At 60.2% G+C, this 8,385-nt stretch overlaps 1 protein-coding gene across 2 annotated transcripts in view; it reads left to right on the forward strand.

The window, feature by feature from the left end:
• The window catches only part of SEMA5B (semaphorin 5B), a 359,347-nt gene that overhangs the window by 83,516 nt on the left and 267,446 nt on the right, over window positions 1–8,385 (forward strand). For both annotated transcript variants that reach the window (XM_075317013.1, XM_075317012.1), the window contains exon 2: window positions 172–225. The gene's annotated coding sequence lies outside the window, so the exon portion shown is untranslated. The remainder of the gene's footprint in view (window positions 1–171; window positions 226–8,385) is intronic.

An 8,385-nucleotide genomic window follows, 5' to 3' on the forward strand; every position in this document is an offset into this window, starting at 1 on the left:
TTATATATGTACAGCCGGTATAACCCGGGCATCTCCTGTATATAATTATATATGTACAGCTGGTATAACCCGGGCATCTCCTGTATATAATTATATATGTACAGCCGGTATAACCTGGGCATGTGATGTCTGGTTGTGTCGCTGACGTCTGTCTTTTTTCTGTCTCTGCAGGGTCCTGTGGTTGCCCCCCGACAGTGGTGATGAGCGCTCAGTGATGCTGTGCTGGTAGGTGATGCTCTTCGCTTTCTCCTCTTCCTCGGTAGTAGTTATGATTTCAGCTCTGGTGTCAGACGTTTGTTTAGATTTTTCTTGCTTATTTTCTGATATTTCGTATCTTGTGCCGCTCCTTCTCTGCCGCTCGCTCCTTCTCTGCCGCTCGCTCCTTCTCTGCCGCTCGCTCCTTCTCTGCCGCTCGCTCCTTCTCCGCCGCTCGCTCCTTCTCCGCCGCTCGCTCCTTCTCCGCCGCTCGCTCCTTCGCCGCCGCTCGCTCCTTCGCCGCCGCTCGCTCCTTCTCCGCCGCTCGCTCCTTCTCCGCCGCTCGCTCCTTCTCCGCCGCTCGCTCCTTCGCCGCCGCTCGCTCCTTCGCCACCGCTCGCTCTTTCTCCGCCGCTCACCGCTGATCTTTGATGTTTGTGTTTTCTTTCCCTGATTGCTCGTTTGACTTTCTACTGATCGGTGCAGTCGTTGTATCTCTGACGTGTCTGTCAGGATTGTAGGAAAGCTGGGTGATGCTTCTGCCCTGGACTGGATGTTACACAATTTTCCGTCACCTGTCAACCAATAACTTGTAATAACGTAAGCGCTCTAAATATAAAGGCTGCAGCCGTCAGTCAGAGGTCAAATGCGGTGACGTGGCGGCGGGGCCCGCTGCGGTGACGTGGCGGCGGGGCCCGGTGCGGTGACGTTGCGGCGGGGCCCGCTGCGGTGATGTGACGGCGGGGCCCGCTGCTGCACCGCCGGAGGGACAGAAATCGCCGGAGAATTGTGTATTAGACCCCTGTAACCTTCACAAGATCTCTGCTTGCTTTGTAGAGGTGGCGCTCCCAGCTTTCCTGCTCACTGCTGAGGAGCTCGTTACAGTGTGTCAGGCGCTGCTGTGTGCGGCTCTCGGAGGATTGTCCTCACTGATACATTGTAGCGGCTCATCAGGGGCCGGCCCCTCATCCTCTGGCCGCAGAGTGGGGCGTCCGGCGGGGGGCGAGGGCCGTTCTTGTTCCGCTGATCTGCGTTCTGGCCGGGAGTGACCCAATTACTGTATACAAACATTAAACAGCGCGGCACGGGAAGAGTTAATGGGGGGGGCACTCAATTAACCGAGCCACATTCTGCAGCTTCTGTATGGCGCCGGCATGGTGCATTATGGCTGCGGACCCCCGGCCCATTGTGCTCAGATCGGGGCCTCACTGGCAATCTCCGGGTTGTCAGACACAGGGGCGTTGAGGGACAGGGTGGGTCACCTATCCTGCACTGCATCATGGGAGGTGGGTCCAGAACAAAGGCTCGGGGACGGCTGATGGGGCGCCTGGTCTGGAGTGATGGGGGTTGTAGTGCTGATGTTGGGGCTTGTCCCATTTTTTTCCTGGCCGTGGCTTGGATCGGATTCCTGCACCTCGAAGACGCCGTGATTATCTCCTGTAATGCCGGAGGCTTTACTTAATGCCGCTATTAAAGAAGCAATCTGGAGTAATAGCGCGGCTCGCACCGCGCCGCTCGCACCGCTCCTGTGTAATAAATAAAAGATCAATTACTATGGAAATGGCGCGGATTATCGCCAAATTGTATTTCTGGGATTATCTCTGTAATTGAAGCCATAAATAAGGCAAAGTGTATTATAAAAATTACCGTTTCAGCAGGCGCTGCGCGGAGAGGCCGGGGCGCAAAGTCACCGCTCGCTCCACCGCCCGCCGTGTCCACGAGGAGGATGCAAACTTTGCAAATTGTTACCTGTTATTACGGGTGAGAAGGAAATCGGAACATGGAGCGATGTCCCAGAAGGAAGAGTCCTGCCACCCGGGGCCTGGATACATTGTATCCGAGGGGGAACTGATAGCGGTGACTGGATACATTGTATCCGAGGGGGGAACTGATAGCGGTGACTGGATACATTGTATCCGAGGGGGAACTGATAGCGGTGACTGGATACATTGTATCCGAGGGGAACTGATAGCGGTGACTGGATACATTGTATCCGAGGGGGAACTGATAGCGGTGACTGGATACATTGTATCCGAGGGGGAAGGGCTGGCGGTGACTGGATACATTGTATCCGAGGGGGGAACTGATAGCGGTGACTGGATACATTGTATCCGAGGGGGAAGTGATAGCGGTGACTGGATACATTGTATCCGAGGGGGAAGGGCTGGCGGTGACTGGATACATTGTATCCGAGGGGGAAGTGATAGCGGTGACTGGATACATTGTATCCGAGGGGGAAGTGATAGCGGTGACTGGATACATTGTATCCGAGGGGGAAGTGATAGCGGTGGACTGGATACATTGTATCCGAGGGGGAAGGGTTGGCGGTGACTGGATACATTGTATCCGAGGGGGAAGTGATAGCGGTGACTGGATACATTGCATCCGAGGGGGAAGTGATAGCGGTGACTGGATACATTGCATCCGAGGGGGAAGTGATAGCGGTGACTGGATACATTGTATCCGAGGGGGAAGTGATAGCGGTGACTGGATACATTGTATCCGAGGGGGAAGTGATAGCGGTGACTGGATACATTGTATCCGAGGGGGAAGGGAAGGTACAGTTATTATATCACCGCTGTAACATGGGCATGGCGGTGGGATAAGACACGTTATTGCCGTGCTGCAGCGCGTATCACCGTCCGCTGCTCATGTGGTGCCAGCTGGGGACCCTCACTACCATCGGAGAGGGACCCCCGACCCCGAGAAGTGACTGCAGCGCGGGTCACTCTGCACAGCCGGATCTTTCATACAGAAACTGACTGGTGCATGATGCTGCATTCATACGTCACGTGTCTCCACACGGCATGGACGGGCCGACGCCACATACACATGCCTAGGAGGGTCCGGTCAGAAGCATAGACATGCCTAGGAGGGTCCGGTCAGAAGCATAGACATGCCTAGGAGGGTCCGGTCAGAAGCATAGACACATGCCTAGGAGGGTCCGGTCAGAAGCATAGACACATGCCTAGGAGGGTCCGGTCAGAAGCATAGACACATGCCTAGGAGGGGTCCGGTCAGATGTTTGGAATGTCACCTGGGCCCCCGCTGTGATGTCACCTGGGCCCCCGCTGTGATGTCACCTGGGCCCCCGCTGTGATGTCACCTCGCCCCCCCACGCTGTGATGTCACCTCGCCCCCCCCCGCTGTGATGTCACCTCGCCCCCCCCGCTGTGATGTCACCTCGCCCCCCCCCGCTGTGATGTCACCTCGCCCCCCCCCGCTGTGATGTCACCTCGCCCCCCCCGCTGTGATGTCACCTCGCCCCCCCCGCTGTGATGTCACCTCGCCCCCCCTCTGTGATGTCACCTCGCCCCCCCCGCTGTGATGTCACCTCGCCCCCCCCCGCTGTGATGTCACCTCGCCCCCCCCCCTCTGTGATGTCACCCTCGCCCCCCCCCCCCTCTGTGATGTCACCTCGCCCCCCCCCCCCTCTGTGATGTCACCTCGCCCCCCCCCCTCTGTGATGTCAGCTCCCCCCTCGGCCCCCCCCTCTGTGATGTCACCCCCCCCCTCTGTGATGTCACCCCGCCCCCCCCTCTGTGATGTCACCCCGCCCCCCCCCCCTCTGTGATGTCACCTCGCCCCCCCCCTCTGTGATGTCACCTCGCCCCCCCCCTCTGTGATGTCACCTCGCCCCCCCCCCCTCTGTGATGTCACCTCGCCCCCCCCCCCCCCCCTCTGTGATGTCACCTTCCCCCCCCCTCTGTGATGTCACCTCGCCCCCCCCCCCTCTGTGATGTCACCTCGGTCGGGTGATGTCACTGTTTGCTGCAGTCAGAGCAATAAATCTCTCCGGTTTCCAGCGACACTTTCTCCTCCTGCAACTTTGTAACAAGTAGATTTGGTGTTCAGGACTTCAGTGAAGGAGGGGCCCGGTACTGGGGGAATGCACTGGGATCCGGTACTGGGGGGAATGCACTGGGATCCGGTACTGGGGGAATGCACTGGGATCCGGTACTGGGGGAATGCACTGGGATCCGGTACTGGGGGGAATGCACTGGGATCCGGTACTGGGGGGAATGCATTGGGGTCTGGTACTGGGATCCGGTACTGGGGGGGAATGCACTGGGATCCGGTACTGGGATCCGGTACTGGGGGAATGCACTGGGGTATGGTACTGGGGGAAATGCACTGGGGTCTGGTACTGGGGGAAATGCACTGGGGTCTGGTACTGGGATCCGGTACTGGGGGGAATGCACTGGGATCCGGTACTGGGATCCGGTACTGGGGGGAATGCACTGGGATCCGGTACTGGGGGGAATGCATTGGGGTCTGGTACTGGGATCCGGTACTGGGGGGGAATGCACTGGGATCCGGTACTGGGATCCGGTACTGGGGGGAATGCACTGGGGTCCGGTACTGGGGGAATGCACTGGGGTCCGGTACTGGGGGAATGCACTGGGATCCGGTACTGGGGGAAATGCACTGGGGTCTGGTACTGGGGGAAATGCACTGGGGTCTGGTACTGGGGGGAATGCATTGGGGTCTGGTACTGGGATCCGGTACTGGGGGGAATGCACTGGGATCCGCTACTGGGATCAGGTACTGGGGGAAATGCACTGGGATCCGGTACTGGGGGAATGCACTGGGGTCTGGTACTGGGGGGAATGCATTGGGGTCTGGTACTGGGATCCGGTACTGGGGGGGAATGCACTGGGATCCGGTACTGGGATCCGGTACTGGGGGGAATGCATTGGGGTCTGGTACTGGGATCCGGTACTGGGGGGGAATGCACTGGGATCCGGTACTGGGGGAATGCACTGGGGTCTGGTACTGGGGGGAATGCACTGGGGTCTGGTACTGGGGGGAATGCATTGGGGTCCGGTACTGGGGGGAATGCACTGGGATCCGGTACTGGGGGGAATGCACTGGGATCCGGTACTGGGGGGAATGCACTGGGGTCTGGTACTGGGGGAATGCACTGGGGTCTGGTACTGGGGGGAATGCATTGGGGTCTGGTACTGGGATCCGGTACTGGGGGGAATGCACTGGGATCCGGTACTGGGGGAAATGCACTGGGATCCGGTACTGGGGGAATGCACTGGGATCCGGTACTGGGATCCGGTACTGGGATCCGGTACTGGGGGGAATGCACTGGGATCCGGTACTGGGGGAATGCACTGGGATCCGGTACTGGGATCCGGTACTGGGATCCGGTACTGGGATCCGGTACTGGGATCCGGTACTGGGGGGAATGCACTGGGGTCTGGAACTGGGGGAAATGCACTGGGGTCTGGAACTGGGGGAAATGCACTGGGGTCCGTTACTGGGGGGGTCCGTTACTGGGGGGGTCCGTTACTGGGGGGGTCCGTATAAGTTGTCATCCAGGTCTTCTAGAATTGGATATAATGGGGAGCAGAACACAGGAGGCCCCCGGGATGTGGTGCGCTATTGGGGATCGGGGTCTTCCTCCTGTATAATTTTTGCTGTGGAGCAGATTTGGCGGCGGTTTTGTGGTTTTTTTTTGCCATTGCTTCCGTCGGGTTTTGCAGAATAATCGGGTTTGCCCGTCCGGGACGATTTCTTATTTGCATCAGAGACGCTGGATGTTTCGGCGTTCCCGGGGCGGGGGAGGGGGGAATTGCTCTACAAGCCGCATTAAGCCCGTTACACGGCCCGGCAGGATTGTTTTGCCAATAGCTGGATGCTGTAATACGTTTTAATTTAGTTTTCTTCTCCCGGCAGCACGTGGAGAACTCCCATAAAATATCATTTGCAACAAATTGACGTGATAAATTGAAGCCGATGCCTTTCACAGTCTGTCTGCGGCGCCAGATTTATGGCGTCTTTCGGGAAAACCGGTGTCCAGCGGCTGCAGAAGATCTGACTGCTGGATAGGAGGAAAGAGAGTGTAAGATGGGGGGCAGCCTTTGCGGGGGGGGGGGGGGGGGCAGCCTGTGCGGGGGAGGGGGCTCAGCCTGTGCGGGGGAGGGGGGGGAGGGGGCTCAGCCTGTGCGGGGGAGGGAGGGAGGGGGCTCAGCCTGTGCGGGGGAGGGGGCTCAGCCTGTGCGGGGAGGGAGGGCGGGGGCTCAGCCTGTGTGGGGGAGGGAGGGAGGGGGCTCAGCCTGTGTGGGGGAGGGAGGGGGCTCAGCCTGTGTGGGGGAGGGAGGGAGGGGGCTCAGCCTGTGCGGGGGAGGGAGGGAGGGGGCTCAGCCTGTGCGGGGGGAGGGAGGGGGGGGGGCTCAGCCTGTGCGGGGGAGGGAGGGGGGGGGCTCAGCCTGTGCGGGGGAGGGGGAGGGGGGGGCTCAGCCTGTGCGGGGGAGGGAGGGGGGGGAGGGAGGGGGGCTCAGCCTGTGCGGGGGAGGGGGGCTCAGCCTGTGCGGGGGAGGGAGGGGGGGAGGGAGGGGGCTCAGCCTGTGCAGGGGAGGGGGGAGGGAGGGGGAGGGGGCTCAGCCTGTGCAGGGGAGGGGGCTCAACCTGTCTGGGGAAGAGAGGGAGGGAGGGAGGGAGGGGGCTCAGCCTGTGCGGGGGAGGGAGGGGGCTCAGCCTGTGCGGGGGGGGGGGGTGAAGGAGGGGGCTCAGCCTGTGCGGGGGAGGGAGGGGGCTCAGCCTGTGCAGGGTGCGGGGGGGGTGAAGGAGGGGGCTCAGCCTGTGCGGGGGAGGGAGGGGGCTCAGCCTGTGCGGGGTGCGGGGGGGGGGGTGAAGGAGGGGGCTCAGCCTGTGCGGGGGGGGGTGAAGGGGGGGGCTCAGCCTGTGCGGGGGAGGGAGGGGGCTCAGTCTTTGCGGGGAGGGGAGGGAGGGGGCTCAGCCTGTGCGGGGAGGGGAGGGAGGGGGCTCAACCTGTGCGGGGGGAGAGGGAGGGGGGCTCAACCTGTGCGGGGGTAGAGGGAGGGGGCTCAGCCTGTGCGGGGGAGGGAGGGGGCTCATCCTCTCCGGGGGTTAGAGGGAGGGAGGGGGCTCAACCTGTGCGGGGGAGGGAGGGGGCTCAACCTGTGCGGGGGTTAGAGGGAGGGAGGGGGTTCAGCCTGTGCGGGGGGAGAGGGAGGGGGGGCTCAACCTGTGCGGGGGGTTAGAGGGAGGGAGGGGGCTCAACCTGTGCAGAAGGGGCAGCCTGTGTGGGGGAGGGGGCAGCCGGGCAGAGGGCACAGCCACCACCTCCAGGACCATTCGCGCTCTTGACTGCGCACCATAGAGATTGTGCACCTCAGTGCTGGGACTGGAGAGCGGGGAGATTTGTCCCTAAACCCCTCTTCCCCCAACCAAAAATAACCTGACACCCCATGTTCCCCTGCAATGATGGACCATTCTGCTGGTTTACGGATGTGGGGGGAGGGGATTATATCCATGAGACCGCTGCGCCCGGATCAACAAATGAAGCCTGCCCTTCTCTTCTGCCTTCTCTTCTGCCTTCTCTTCTTCCTTCTCTTCTGCCTTCTCTTCTGCCTTCTCTTCTGCCTTCTCTTCTGCCTTCTCTTCTGCCTTCTCTTCTGCCTTCCCGACGTGTTTTCCACTCTGTGACTTCCCAAACACGTGGGGGCGTCTCGTTCCCATCTTCCAGGATCGGACCCTTGGTTTAAAGTCGTGTTCCCATAACATAGCAGTAGATGAAATACGTCATGGGTGCGGCCATGACGCTTGCATGCGGTGTCGGTGGATTTTGTCACCCCCGATTTTAACCCTAGTTTCACCCTTCACAGCTGTCACGAATACAGAGACGTGTCCAGAGATCCTTTGTGGCCGGCCGGGAGCCATTACTGCCCCTGAATGAGCCTCATTACGCCACATCCCGGGGGCACAGCTCTGCAGAAAGCTGGGGACGTCTCCCCTTTTTGTAGGGTCCGTGTCCCCCTGGATTCCCATTAAAACCAACGTCCTCTTCCCTGATCCACATTTATAGTAGAATTCGATAAATGTGGTGAAATCCTGTGAATCCGGTGCGTGGCTAGAATTTACTGGAAGCACAAGGCTACACTGACCCCGGGTGGACACCGCAGTCTCGGCCTCAGCGCCGTGCGGAGACGGTCCCATGTGCTGCAGCCGTAGCTCGGGGGGAGAAACGTCTGAGTGGGCCCTGGTTACAACTACAGTGGCGACCCCTAATTGTGGGTGCAGGGAATCTCCGCAGATGACCCGGCTGAAAATACATCTTTATACAAGGACTAGAACTGATAATACCGCCATATGGTGCCATGTAGTGATAGAGCCGTTCTGCAGTACAGATCTATACAGTATAGAGACTTACAACTG

The sequence above is a fragment of the Anomaloglossus baeobatrachus genome, chromosome 7 (assembly GCF_048569485.1).
Source record: "Anomaloglossus baeobatrachus isolate aAnoBae1 chromosome 7, aAnoBae1.hap1, whole genome shotgun sequence".
Lineage (NCBI taxonomy): Eukaryota > Metazoa > Chordata > Amphibia > Anura > Aromobatidae > Anomaloglossus > Anomaloglossus baeobatrachus.